We start from the raw sequence: 10,284 nt of genomic DNA on the forward strand, positions 1-10,284 counted from the left end.
CGGCCATTTATAATGCTGTGCATTACAGAAATAGACTATTAAGGGTATTCTGAGTTAAGTTTCAAAGTAAAGTCAGTAAATATACTGGAAATTTTATGTGGAGAACTGAGACAGTATACTATTTAGAACATATGGACTTTGTAAGGAACACAATACAACCTATGCTGTTATTCAGTCCAAATTTTGATAGATAATAGAAACCACAATTTTAAGATTGGCTCCATTTTTAGTGCAAAATGAAAAGTCTAGAAAACCCTTATCTGGAATTAGAATATACAAGAAAATATGTATCATGCTGTCAATCTAATTAATAGTAAAAGCACCACTGTGAAGCCTGTAGTTTATACATATTATCTGCACAGATTTTAGCTTGACTTTCAGACTTCATCAAAACTTTCTGCAATGTACAATTAAAACAATAGATCAGATACAGTCACTGTATGAAGAAAAGGGTGCTGTAATGAAAAATTCAAGTAAGCAATAGAATACCACACATACCTATAAAAGGAAACATGGCATGATCATTTAAAAAAGCCAAGCAGAGGAAGTCAGTGTTAAGGATCAATAAGATGGCATTTTGTTCTTGTAAGAGCAGCATCTAATTGAAGGAGGGAGTTAGCAATAAATCCCAAAGCAGGAAAAACTATGACCCCATCACACAAGGCCATAGAAGCCGAAAACTAAGAGTCAACACCATCCCTCTAAGCCAGATTGTTTACAAGCAGGATAAAGATTGGGTCAAGACAGTAAGTAGGCAGTGGTCCCCTCTACCAAGTTTGTTCTCATGCCACCCTTCCTGTACTAAGGGCCAGACTAGATGAGATGCCATCCCCCAGTTTATGCATCCATTTTGTAGAGATGGGAAATGCATTTTAGGAGAGCCACAGGGGCTCATTTCTGGTAGGGACCACTGCAGCATGGAGGAGGATGGGCTCCTGCTTTGCACAGGGGACATTATTTGCCTTTGGAACCATTTGGGATCAAAGAACTGGCATAAGGGAGGCAGGAGCCCCTCCTCCTTCTGCAGTGGTCCTTATCAGAATCGGGCACCTGCGGTACACTTATAGGGTATTCCCCAGCTTTACAGAATGGAGTAGCATCCCCATCCCAAACCTAGTTCGGTCCACAGTCATCTCTTTCCTTCAAGTACCTATAATTTTACCAAGCATATTAGATGGATAACACTCAAGGCAGAAAGATTTAGAGAGCACATTCAGAATGGATATAACAGTCCTCTTCTGGTGTCATGTTAAATCTCTTAGTGATAGGACCTAAAAATATCATCAGTAGTAAGCAATTCTAGTTTGTACCGTAAACTGCTACAGTATACAGTGATGCTCAGATCAGTCTTGCTATGAGATTCTTCCAGGGGTGGCCAAACTTGCTTAACGTAACAGCCACATAGAATAAATGTCAGATGTTTGAGAGCTGCAAGACATGAACAAATATTACACATGTTTTTATTGGAAAATATGCACATTTGTTTTTTATTAATATTAAATTGGACTGTGTGAAAGAGCCACATGCAGCTCCCGAGCTGTAGTTTGGCCACCTCTGCGAGGATGCCAGGTACTGAAGCTGAGTCCTTATGTATGAAATGCATTAGCTATAACACCTGATGTATTCCCCATATTTTGATGTTTTATGTTGCTTATGTAATGGAAAGAGTAGAGAAGATTTTTCCCCCATCATTCAGATGCACCAATTTTGACATTTTAATAGTGTCCAAAGCCCAATAATTTGTATTAATCATCACAGTGTTAAGGCGCTGAAGTTTTTAATATCTATTAAAACTGTATATAATTTCCTCACAATAGAACTATTTTACCTGCTATTTTAGGTGTGTTCTGGATGGAGCATTAGCAAATTTGTATGGTATGCACAAAATTCTCTGAGAGATATTCAACAGTTCCCTTCACAGTATTAAAGTGACGGTGTATGCAAGCAGATATTTCTAAGAAAATACAACAAGCACTGTACAAATTCTCTTGTTACTTGTATCAAACATCATTTCAATCAAGGTTGCCTAAGGCAATCTAAAAATGTTCAGCAAAAACAAGCTGAATCATAAAATCCATCTCCCAACAAATCTGCATCAACTGAGATGGTGACAAGATTACTATGATGTAGCAGCAGGATGACTTTTCCCACTTATTCACATTCCAGACACTTGAGGTCATGGAAAGCAGCCACAGTTGTTCCAGTGTAAAATCATTCCTAGTTCCAGCTGTGAAGGTTGCTGTTGAAATCATAATATGCACATTTTCTAAAATAGTTTGAATGGAATTCAATTATTTTAAATTTACAGACATGTTCCATAGAGCAAAAACCTTATTTGGTTGTTACCATCAAAGAAGAAGGACAATTAGCTCTCTACAGTTCTGTCATGCCAGTGTCTACTTCCACTGCTACTTTTTCAAAGAGCCCTAGGAATGGTGGAAATTAAGTGCATGATCATGAATTGTCTTTCAGTAATACCCACTGTCAACTGGCATTTAGACTTGTCTGCTCCATTATTCCCAAGCATCCTTTCCCAGGTACTTTTATAGTTGTGGATCTACTACTATAGTGTACGTAGTAGCTAGGTGCATTTTGATTGAAGCATAAGCAGTTGGCCATGAATCCAGGAATCTGAGCACTTTGACAATGGGATGATTATTTAGGAAGAAATAAGAGCTGCTTTTTAGAAAGATAAAATAGGATTTCTGCTCTCCTCACATATTTTGCTTTAGATGAGGCACCTGGCTTACCTTAACATGGTTTAAGAGGAGGGTATAACCACCTATAAGGAAAACAGTCCAGTTCATCTGTTCTAACACATTCCCAATTGGGAAAATACTAGAAATCTGAAATCACAGATTCTTATATTTTAAGTCAGCTGCAAAACTATAAAATTGAGTATCATAGATTTCAATATTTCAAGAAAACACAAAATATGATTTTATGAACACCAAATGCACCTATAAAGTGGAATTTGACTAGTATATTCTGATATTGAATAGAATCAGAGCATAAAATGCTGTAAAAAAAAGAAACAAAGCATACATTTTCAAACCAATATTGTTAGTGTACTTTATATAAGTATACTTAAAATGCAAATTGTATCAAAGCCTTATGCATTAAATATTTGATTATAAATACTGTATATCACATTATACTCATATACAAACACCAAGTATATTCAAGGGATTTTTAAAGGGATTAAAATATGATTACTTGCTAATATACAGTTTCCAAACTTAGTGTAATCACCCCAAAAACTACAATTCTTGCAGCTAAGGAGAAGTATGATACAAACTGTTAGGGTAGATCCATGGATGAAAGAACTGCAGATTTCCCATGACTCCCCACCACAGCCACCAATCTGTTCTGATGCTAGAAAAGTTTATCTCTGGTGTGGCAGGACCCATGAGGACAGACAGCCACGCAGGTGAGAGGATGCAGTGGAGAGGGGTGAAATCATTCCCTTCTGCCTCAATGGATCTCCACTGACAAAAGAGATGGAAATGGTAATTTCTGCTGTTTGCCCCTATTTATTGTAGCCTCCCAATCCAAACAACTGCTGGCCCACACAGGTCATGCAACTCCAGGAACAAATTATGACTTAACTGAATGTTTTCAGCTTTAAAGGTTTACATTTTTCATTTGATAACTATTTTCATACCAGAAAATCCTGTGTAATCTGCTCATAAAGTATATCAGAAATAATAGCTATTTCTAATACTATAATAAAATATTTTATGATTGCATATTGTGTGTATGTATTCACATCAGCCATACAATAATCCTTATATTCTCATATACAGCGTGGGACAGTGGTTCATCTAATACTGCTTGAAGTGTGAAGCATACTAAAGTCACTTGGTTTCAATGGTAAAATGGCAACTAGATTCCTCCCCCCCCCTTAAGTAATGGTCCATAGTGGTTATTATATTTACTTTGGCTCTGTAGAAGAGAACTGAAGATTGGGTATTAGAAGATAGCTACAATATCTGAGAAGAACTGATAAGAAACAAGCAGCTAGGACCTCTATTTTTATCTCATCCCTCTTCCCCTCCTCAATTTTACCCTTGCAATACCCTGAGAGTGAAAGATGGGCTCAAGGTCATCCAGGAAGGATTATAGTAGAGCAAAGTTAGAACTTGGATCTCTTATATCCTTAAATGTAACCACTACATTGCCTGTGCTCTTGGGTGTATGCTGCTATGATCAGGAACAATTAGGATATCTTCACCAACTAGGTTAAGGGGAGAGAAGAGAAAGTGGAACTATTTACGGTACTCATTTCATTTTTATCCCATTCTCCCTCCCAAGAGCTCAGGGTGGCATACTTCAGTCACCCCCCTCCATTTAACCTTCACCATATGGGCCTCAGGAATTGCAACTGTAATTAGGACAACATAAACCAGTAATGCTGGTGCTGGACACTTTATGGTTGGGTAGTGGGTTAGATGGATATATTAGATAACGTTTTTACCAGAAGGTTTAGAGGATCAGAAAGGATGAGAAACATCTGCTATATTATGCTTCATCAACTTTTTTCATGTAGGTGGGGATATGTACATGTGCAAATGCACAACTATTGAAAACTTTTCAACCCAAGCTAATTCTCCTTCAGGCAGACAAAAGCAAAGTAAAACAAAGTAAGTCATATATCTATAGTTGCTGAAATTACTTCAGGATTAATTGTGCCCTGCCCAGAGAAAAACTGTAATGATGGCAAGGAAATGAATACTTCTGTCACTGACCTCATTCATTCATAGCTGCCTTGTAAAACAGAGGATGGTAACACTGTGTAAATATGTACATGGACTCAGCATTGAAAATATTACTTCTAAAAAGCAGAGTAGCATTTCAAAAATATGTGAGCTAATGCTGTTCCCAGCAGGCAGCTGACCCACAGGAACAGCAAGAACAGAGAGTTGAAGGTCTGAAGCAGGAGAGGAACTGACTAAAATTGCCACCCCTTTATCTGCATAAATCCTCTTTGAAAACCACCTCATAGTTTCTTACCAAATGATATTTTAAGATTAATTCAAGTCTCCAAAATTTTACAGCATCCTGAAGTGGGATATTAAGTTTGGGAGTACATTTCCAGTTTCTTATTTTGTTCAACTGCCCCTCTTTCCACACATATATGCACACAAGCAAATCTTCATGGACCCCCCAACTTGTAAACCTAGGCTGGATCGTATTAGTCCACATGCACTTTTCTTTGGGTACTGCAGAGGCAATCCTCTGCTTCCTTGAATGCTGGACACTTGGGGCTCACTTCTAGTGTCCTGGCCCCACTGCTGGACCTCCTGATGGCACCTGGTATTTTTGACCACTGTGTGACAGAATGTTGGACTGGATGGGCCATTGGCCTGATCCAACATTGGCTTTTCTTATGTTCTTATGTTAAGCTCTGCAGCAGAGGACAGCAGAGAGAAGTATATGTGGAGTGAAAGGACCCAAGCCTAGATTCACAAACTAGATGTTCATGGTGAATTGCTAGAGTGTTTGTACATCAGAAAAATATTCCTCTGACACAAATCTCACCCTCCAGGATACTATTAGATTTTGGAGAGTTGAGAAGACCAATTCCTCTTCTCCTTCTCTTTCTTTTCCCTCTCCTTTTACTGATACTCCATCCTTGATAATCTCTGTCTGCTGGATGGTATCATGTGTAATTAATACTTATCAGGGCACTTTGAAGGTTTTTTTTAAGTACAAGCTAGTATTTTTCTGCATACTTAGGAAAGTCTCTACTGATACAGAATCTACTATCTTGTCTGCCAATGGCCGGTTTTAGTGCCAAGCAGACAAACTTCACTATGAAATTTAGTATTATATGGAATTATAATTTAAACGTTATTATACATCTTACATACAAATAATCAGCAGTGTGGTTTTAACAAGAAGCCTAAACACTGAAGAGTATTATTTTCTTAGGTCACATTTGTATCTTTGCTTGGTAACCAACATCCTAATTACCTAACATGGCTATGCAGCAAAAAGGAAAATATAATGGAAGTAACATAACTTTGTGTTTTCAAGAATCATAATTGTTACCATTTAGTTTCTAGATAGCATTTATAAAACAACATGGGGGTTGTTTTCCAGGCCAAGCAGGCATAAAGTGTTCTCTTTCAAATTACACAAATGCTGCCCCAAAGTGGTCAGAATACCCACAATATTTGGATCCTTCTGGAAGCAGGAACTAGAGCAGTGTGGTACATGATATATCCATTTAGGATATACTAATGAATACTTCTTTCAACTAATGCATGGTGTAACAAACTGGAAGTCTTGGAAATTAAACAAAAGTGATGTATTTACTGGTTCTAGAAAATAATTCAATGGCTTGGATCCTAAGAATAATCATGACTCCCTTCTCCACTTGTACTCCCTGGGACCCCCAAAAACCCACTCCTGAAGTTCAGGAGGCTGTTGGAAGCAAGGCCAGCTGAGCTGTGGGTGGAGCTGTAAATGAAGGAATGGGCAGAAATCACCCTATCTTCATCAAGAATTGAGAGAGACTGGGAATTACTCTCCTGAGTCACAGCCTCCCATACCACATGCCATATTTGCCCACAGTTTCCCAACCCCATTACCATCTCTGAAGCAGGATACTTCAGAGACCCTTCTATAGACTCTTTACACTTATGATTCTTCAAGGATATTAAAAGGACACGACAAATATAAAAAGCCTGGATCCTTCCTGACTGTGATGCCATTGTAACTGGAAGCTTGAAAATGCTCTATAGCCCTTCTTTTCCAACTCTGACTGTCAGAAAAGGGAAACTTTGTCCTCTCTCAGTGATGGGGTTTACTTCTGGAAATTTTTCTGAATCCATTTTAAATAAATAATTTAATATTTAAATAATATTAGCAGAATTAAAATAATGCTAACAAAGGAAAGGAAACTCACCATTTACAAGACAAGCCATGTGCAAGCACTGGGGTTTGCCCATGCTTCACATCACACATTTAGCCCACTGAACATGATTGATTTGTAGCCCAACAGCCCTGACAATTATAAATAAACTGAATATGTTTACATATGTGAGGCAGAAAATTTTCCAGGGAAAAATATAAGATCAGAAAATTTTATGCCCCTCATCAGGTGGATGCCTCCCACCTTTCCTCTGTTCTCTTGAACTTTAAAAACCACTGAACTGGACAGACTTTTTCTATGCATGTATTTAAAGGTAAAGTAAAAGTACAAAGAACTGATCTCAGAGGCATACTGATAGTCAATACAGATGGTACAGAATGAGCGAAATGTGTTCAAAGTGAACTAGCACCTGTCAATAATCATGGCACTGTGTATTTGCACCACTTGAAGCTTCAAAAGTATCTTCAAAAATAATCACATGTAGAAAATTTTACAGTAGTCAAGCCTGAAAGTTACTGGAAAGTTACTGGATCAGTATAGTGAGGTCAGGTTTATCCAGAAGAGGAAAAATCCTTCACGTTAAGATATGTCCCGCTCCGGGGGTCGCGGGCTAGGAAGACGGCCCCCCGGGGGCCCCCACAGAACCGGCGAAGCCCCCACAACTCACCTCACTGAGGGAAACGGCTCACAACGATCCCGCCGGGGAGAAGGGGGAGGTGAAACCCCCGTCGAAGTTCCAGGCCGGACGAGCACGGGAACGAGCGCGGGGACCCTGGAGCAGCCGGCAAGAAGAGGAGCGGAGCAATGGCAGGGAGCCTAACGAGCCGGGAACGGACGCCCGACTCAAGACGAGGCCGTCGGATGGCGGCGGTGGCGCAGCCCCAGGGCCGACAGACCCGGCGGCGGCGACAGCACAGCTTCCCCGGAAACACCCGACCAATGTCTCCGGTTATGAAGGGGGCGTGGTCTGGGCCGGGGAGGAGGGGGGCGGTCCTGGGAGTGGGGTGGAAGGATAAAAGGGAGTGGAACAAGAGGGGCCGGGGAGGAAAACGTACGGAGGAGAACCGGAGGAACAGAGAGAGAGCAAAGACGGAGAGAGAGAACGGGAAACCCAGCAGACGTTCTCCCCGTACGGACAGAGGGACACTCGGGGTGAAGTTTAACCATGTCCCCTGTCAGTCTGAGGCCTCTCAACTCCCTTCCCTTTTGATTCTGCCAACACCTGGTACGACCGCCTCGCCTGGAGCCCAGCCCAGCCTCCCAACGCCACGGCCACTGCAGGCTCTTCACCGGAGGTCCAGGAGTGGCACGACAAGATATTATTTTTAAAAATGCATTCTTGGTTGCTTTTTGTTTCTTAAAAAACAAAGCCAGATCCAAAAATACTCTGATATCAGTCTGACATCATAAGTCAGACATCAGAAACCACAACATTCAAAAACCATTGCGGGAACATTTTAACCTTTCAGGGCATTCAGTTGCTGACCTAAAAGTAGCAGTTATCTGACAAAGGAATGTCAAAGGGAGATTAGAAAGAGAGACTGCTGAATTGCAGCTGATAATGAAGCTGAAAACAATGCATATACCTGGACCAATGCTCCCTCTAAGCTTTGGAGTTTTGTGAGCAAAAATTCTATTTTGTGAGCTACTGGAATTAAAGTTGTGAGTGAGTGATTTGGCTACTGCATAAACTAGTTTGCTCTGGAGCCATCCTTCCTGAGCAAAGACAAAAATGTGTGAGCCAGAGGCTTAAAAACTGTGAGCTAATTCACACTAACTCAGCTTAGAGGGAACACTGACCTGGACTGAATCGAGACCTAAAAATCCTGTTTCAAGGCCAAGAGCCGAAGAATAGATTCTTTTGAACTATGGTGCTGGAGAAGACTCTTGATAGTCCCTTGGACTGCAAGAAGATCAAATCAGTCAATCCTAAAAGAAATCAACCCTGACTGTTCCCTGGAAGGCCAGATAATGAAACTGAAGCTCAAATACTTTGGCCACCAAATGAGAAGGGAGCACTCACTGGGGAAGACCCTGATGCTGGGAAAGATTGCAGGTCAAAGAAGACAGGGATGGCAAAGGATGAGATGGTTAGACAGTGTCATCGATGCAACGAACATGAAATCGAGCAAACTTCAGAGGACAGCGGAAGACCGGAAGGCCTGGCATGATCTGGTCCATGAGGTCGCGAAGAGTCGGACTCAACTGTGCGACTGAACAACAAAAACTACCTCTCTGCATATCACACCTAATCCAGTCACACCTGCTATTGTCATTTGCCTGCTAATGTCATTAGGCATCTGAAATCATTCCACTTTCCTATATATGACAGATGGAGTCACATTCTAGCTGTATCTGAAGAAGTAAACAGTGACTTGTACTCTTTTCTACTGCTATAGACGGACTAACATGGCTACCCATCTATATATCTAATAGCTAAGACACCCCCTCTGTGCGGATATCTAAATCCGCACATCGGGGGCACTTGGGGGGCAAAGATTTTCCTGCACAATTGGGGCAATCCCCAAGTGTGAAGAAAAATCTGAAAAGTTGAAAAAATATACAGGGGATACTTAAATCCCCCCAAAAGTAAAAGAGTGTTCCCTGCGCATGCGCAGAGAATACACTGGGAACTGCCTCGCTGCCATTGTTGGGGGGAGGCTTGGCAGGCCCAGAGGCTGGGAGCCGCTCAGGCCTCACCACCAGTGCAGGGGGGGCAGGAGAAGGCTCGGCGGACCCAGGCCTCACCATCGGTGCCGGGGGGCGAGGGGGGTGGGAAAGAAGGCTTACCTGCGGCTACTTCCTCCTCTTCCATGTGGAGCTCCTTCCCACCTGCGAGTATGGCAGGTCACCGCTTCTTGTCTTGATCTATCTCCAAAAATACTCAGATACTCTTTGTATAATTAGACATGATGACAGGAAACCCAGCTAACACTTGTAAACCCTACCTAGCCAGGACAACTGAATCACCATATAATTTCAGTTTCACCCTCACGCATGAGGCCATGGCTTCAAGGCAATTGTTAAGAACAGAGACAGGTGCTTTTGGAGTACAGTTTGTACTCCTTTGGCTTGGTCTTTCAGTTTAGCAGCTTGGAATTCCTGTCTTTAAACTGAGACAGGTACTGTAAACTGAGACAGATGCTGTATTTTTGTCCAACAAATAAATCCACCTGCCTCCAACATAAGACTACAGACAATATCCATCAACTGAGACAGAGTCTACTGGGCATCTATGCAGACTGTATCTTATATTCTAACTAGTAAGCAAAGCCCGTTGTGGCGGTAGACAACGAGCCCTAGATAGGAAGCAAGGGCGGGTGGAAGGGAGGAATGGAGAAGAGGAGGTAGAGAGAGAGAGACAGAGTTAGGGGGGGAGAGAGAAAAAGGGGGGAGACAGAGGG

At 41.4% G+C, this 10,284-nt stretch overlaps 1 protein-coding gene across 1 annotated transcript in view; it reads right to left on the reverse strand.

Annotated features, from left to right (window-relative positions):
• CENPP (centromere protein P) overlaps window positions 1-10,284 on the reverse strand; it is a 236,413-nt gene that overhangs the window by 93,752 nt on the left and 132,377 nt on the right. The window lies entirely within an intron of this gene.

Source organism: Gekko japonicus, unplaced genomic scaffold, assembly GCF_001447785.1.
Source record: "Gekko japonicus isolate JY-2015 unplaced genomic scaffold, Gekko_japonicus_V1.1 scaffold354, whole genome shotgun sequence".
NCBI lineage: Eukaryota > Metazoa > Chordata > Lepidosauria > Squamata > Gekkonidae > Gekko > Gekko japonicus.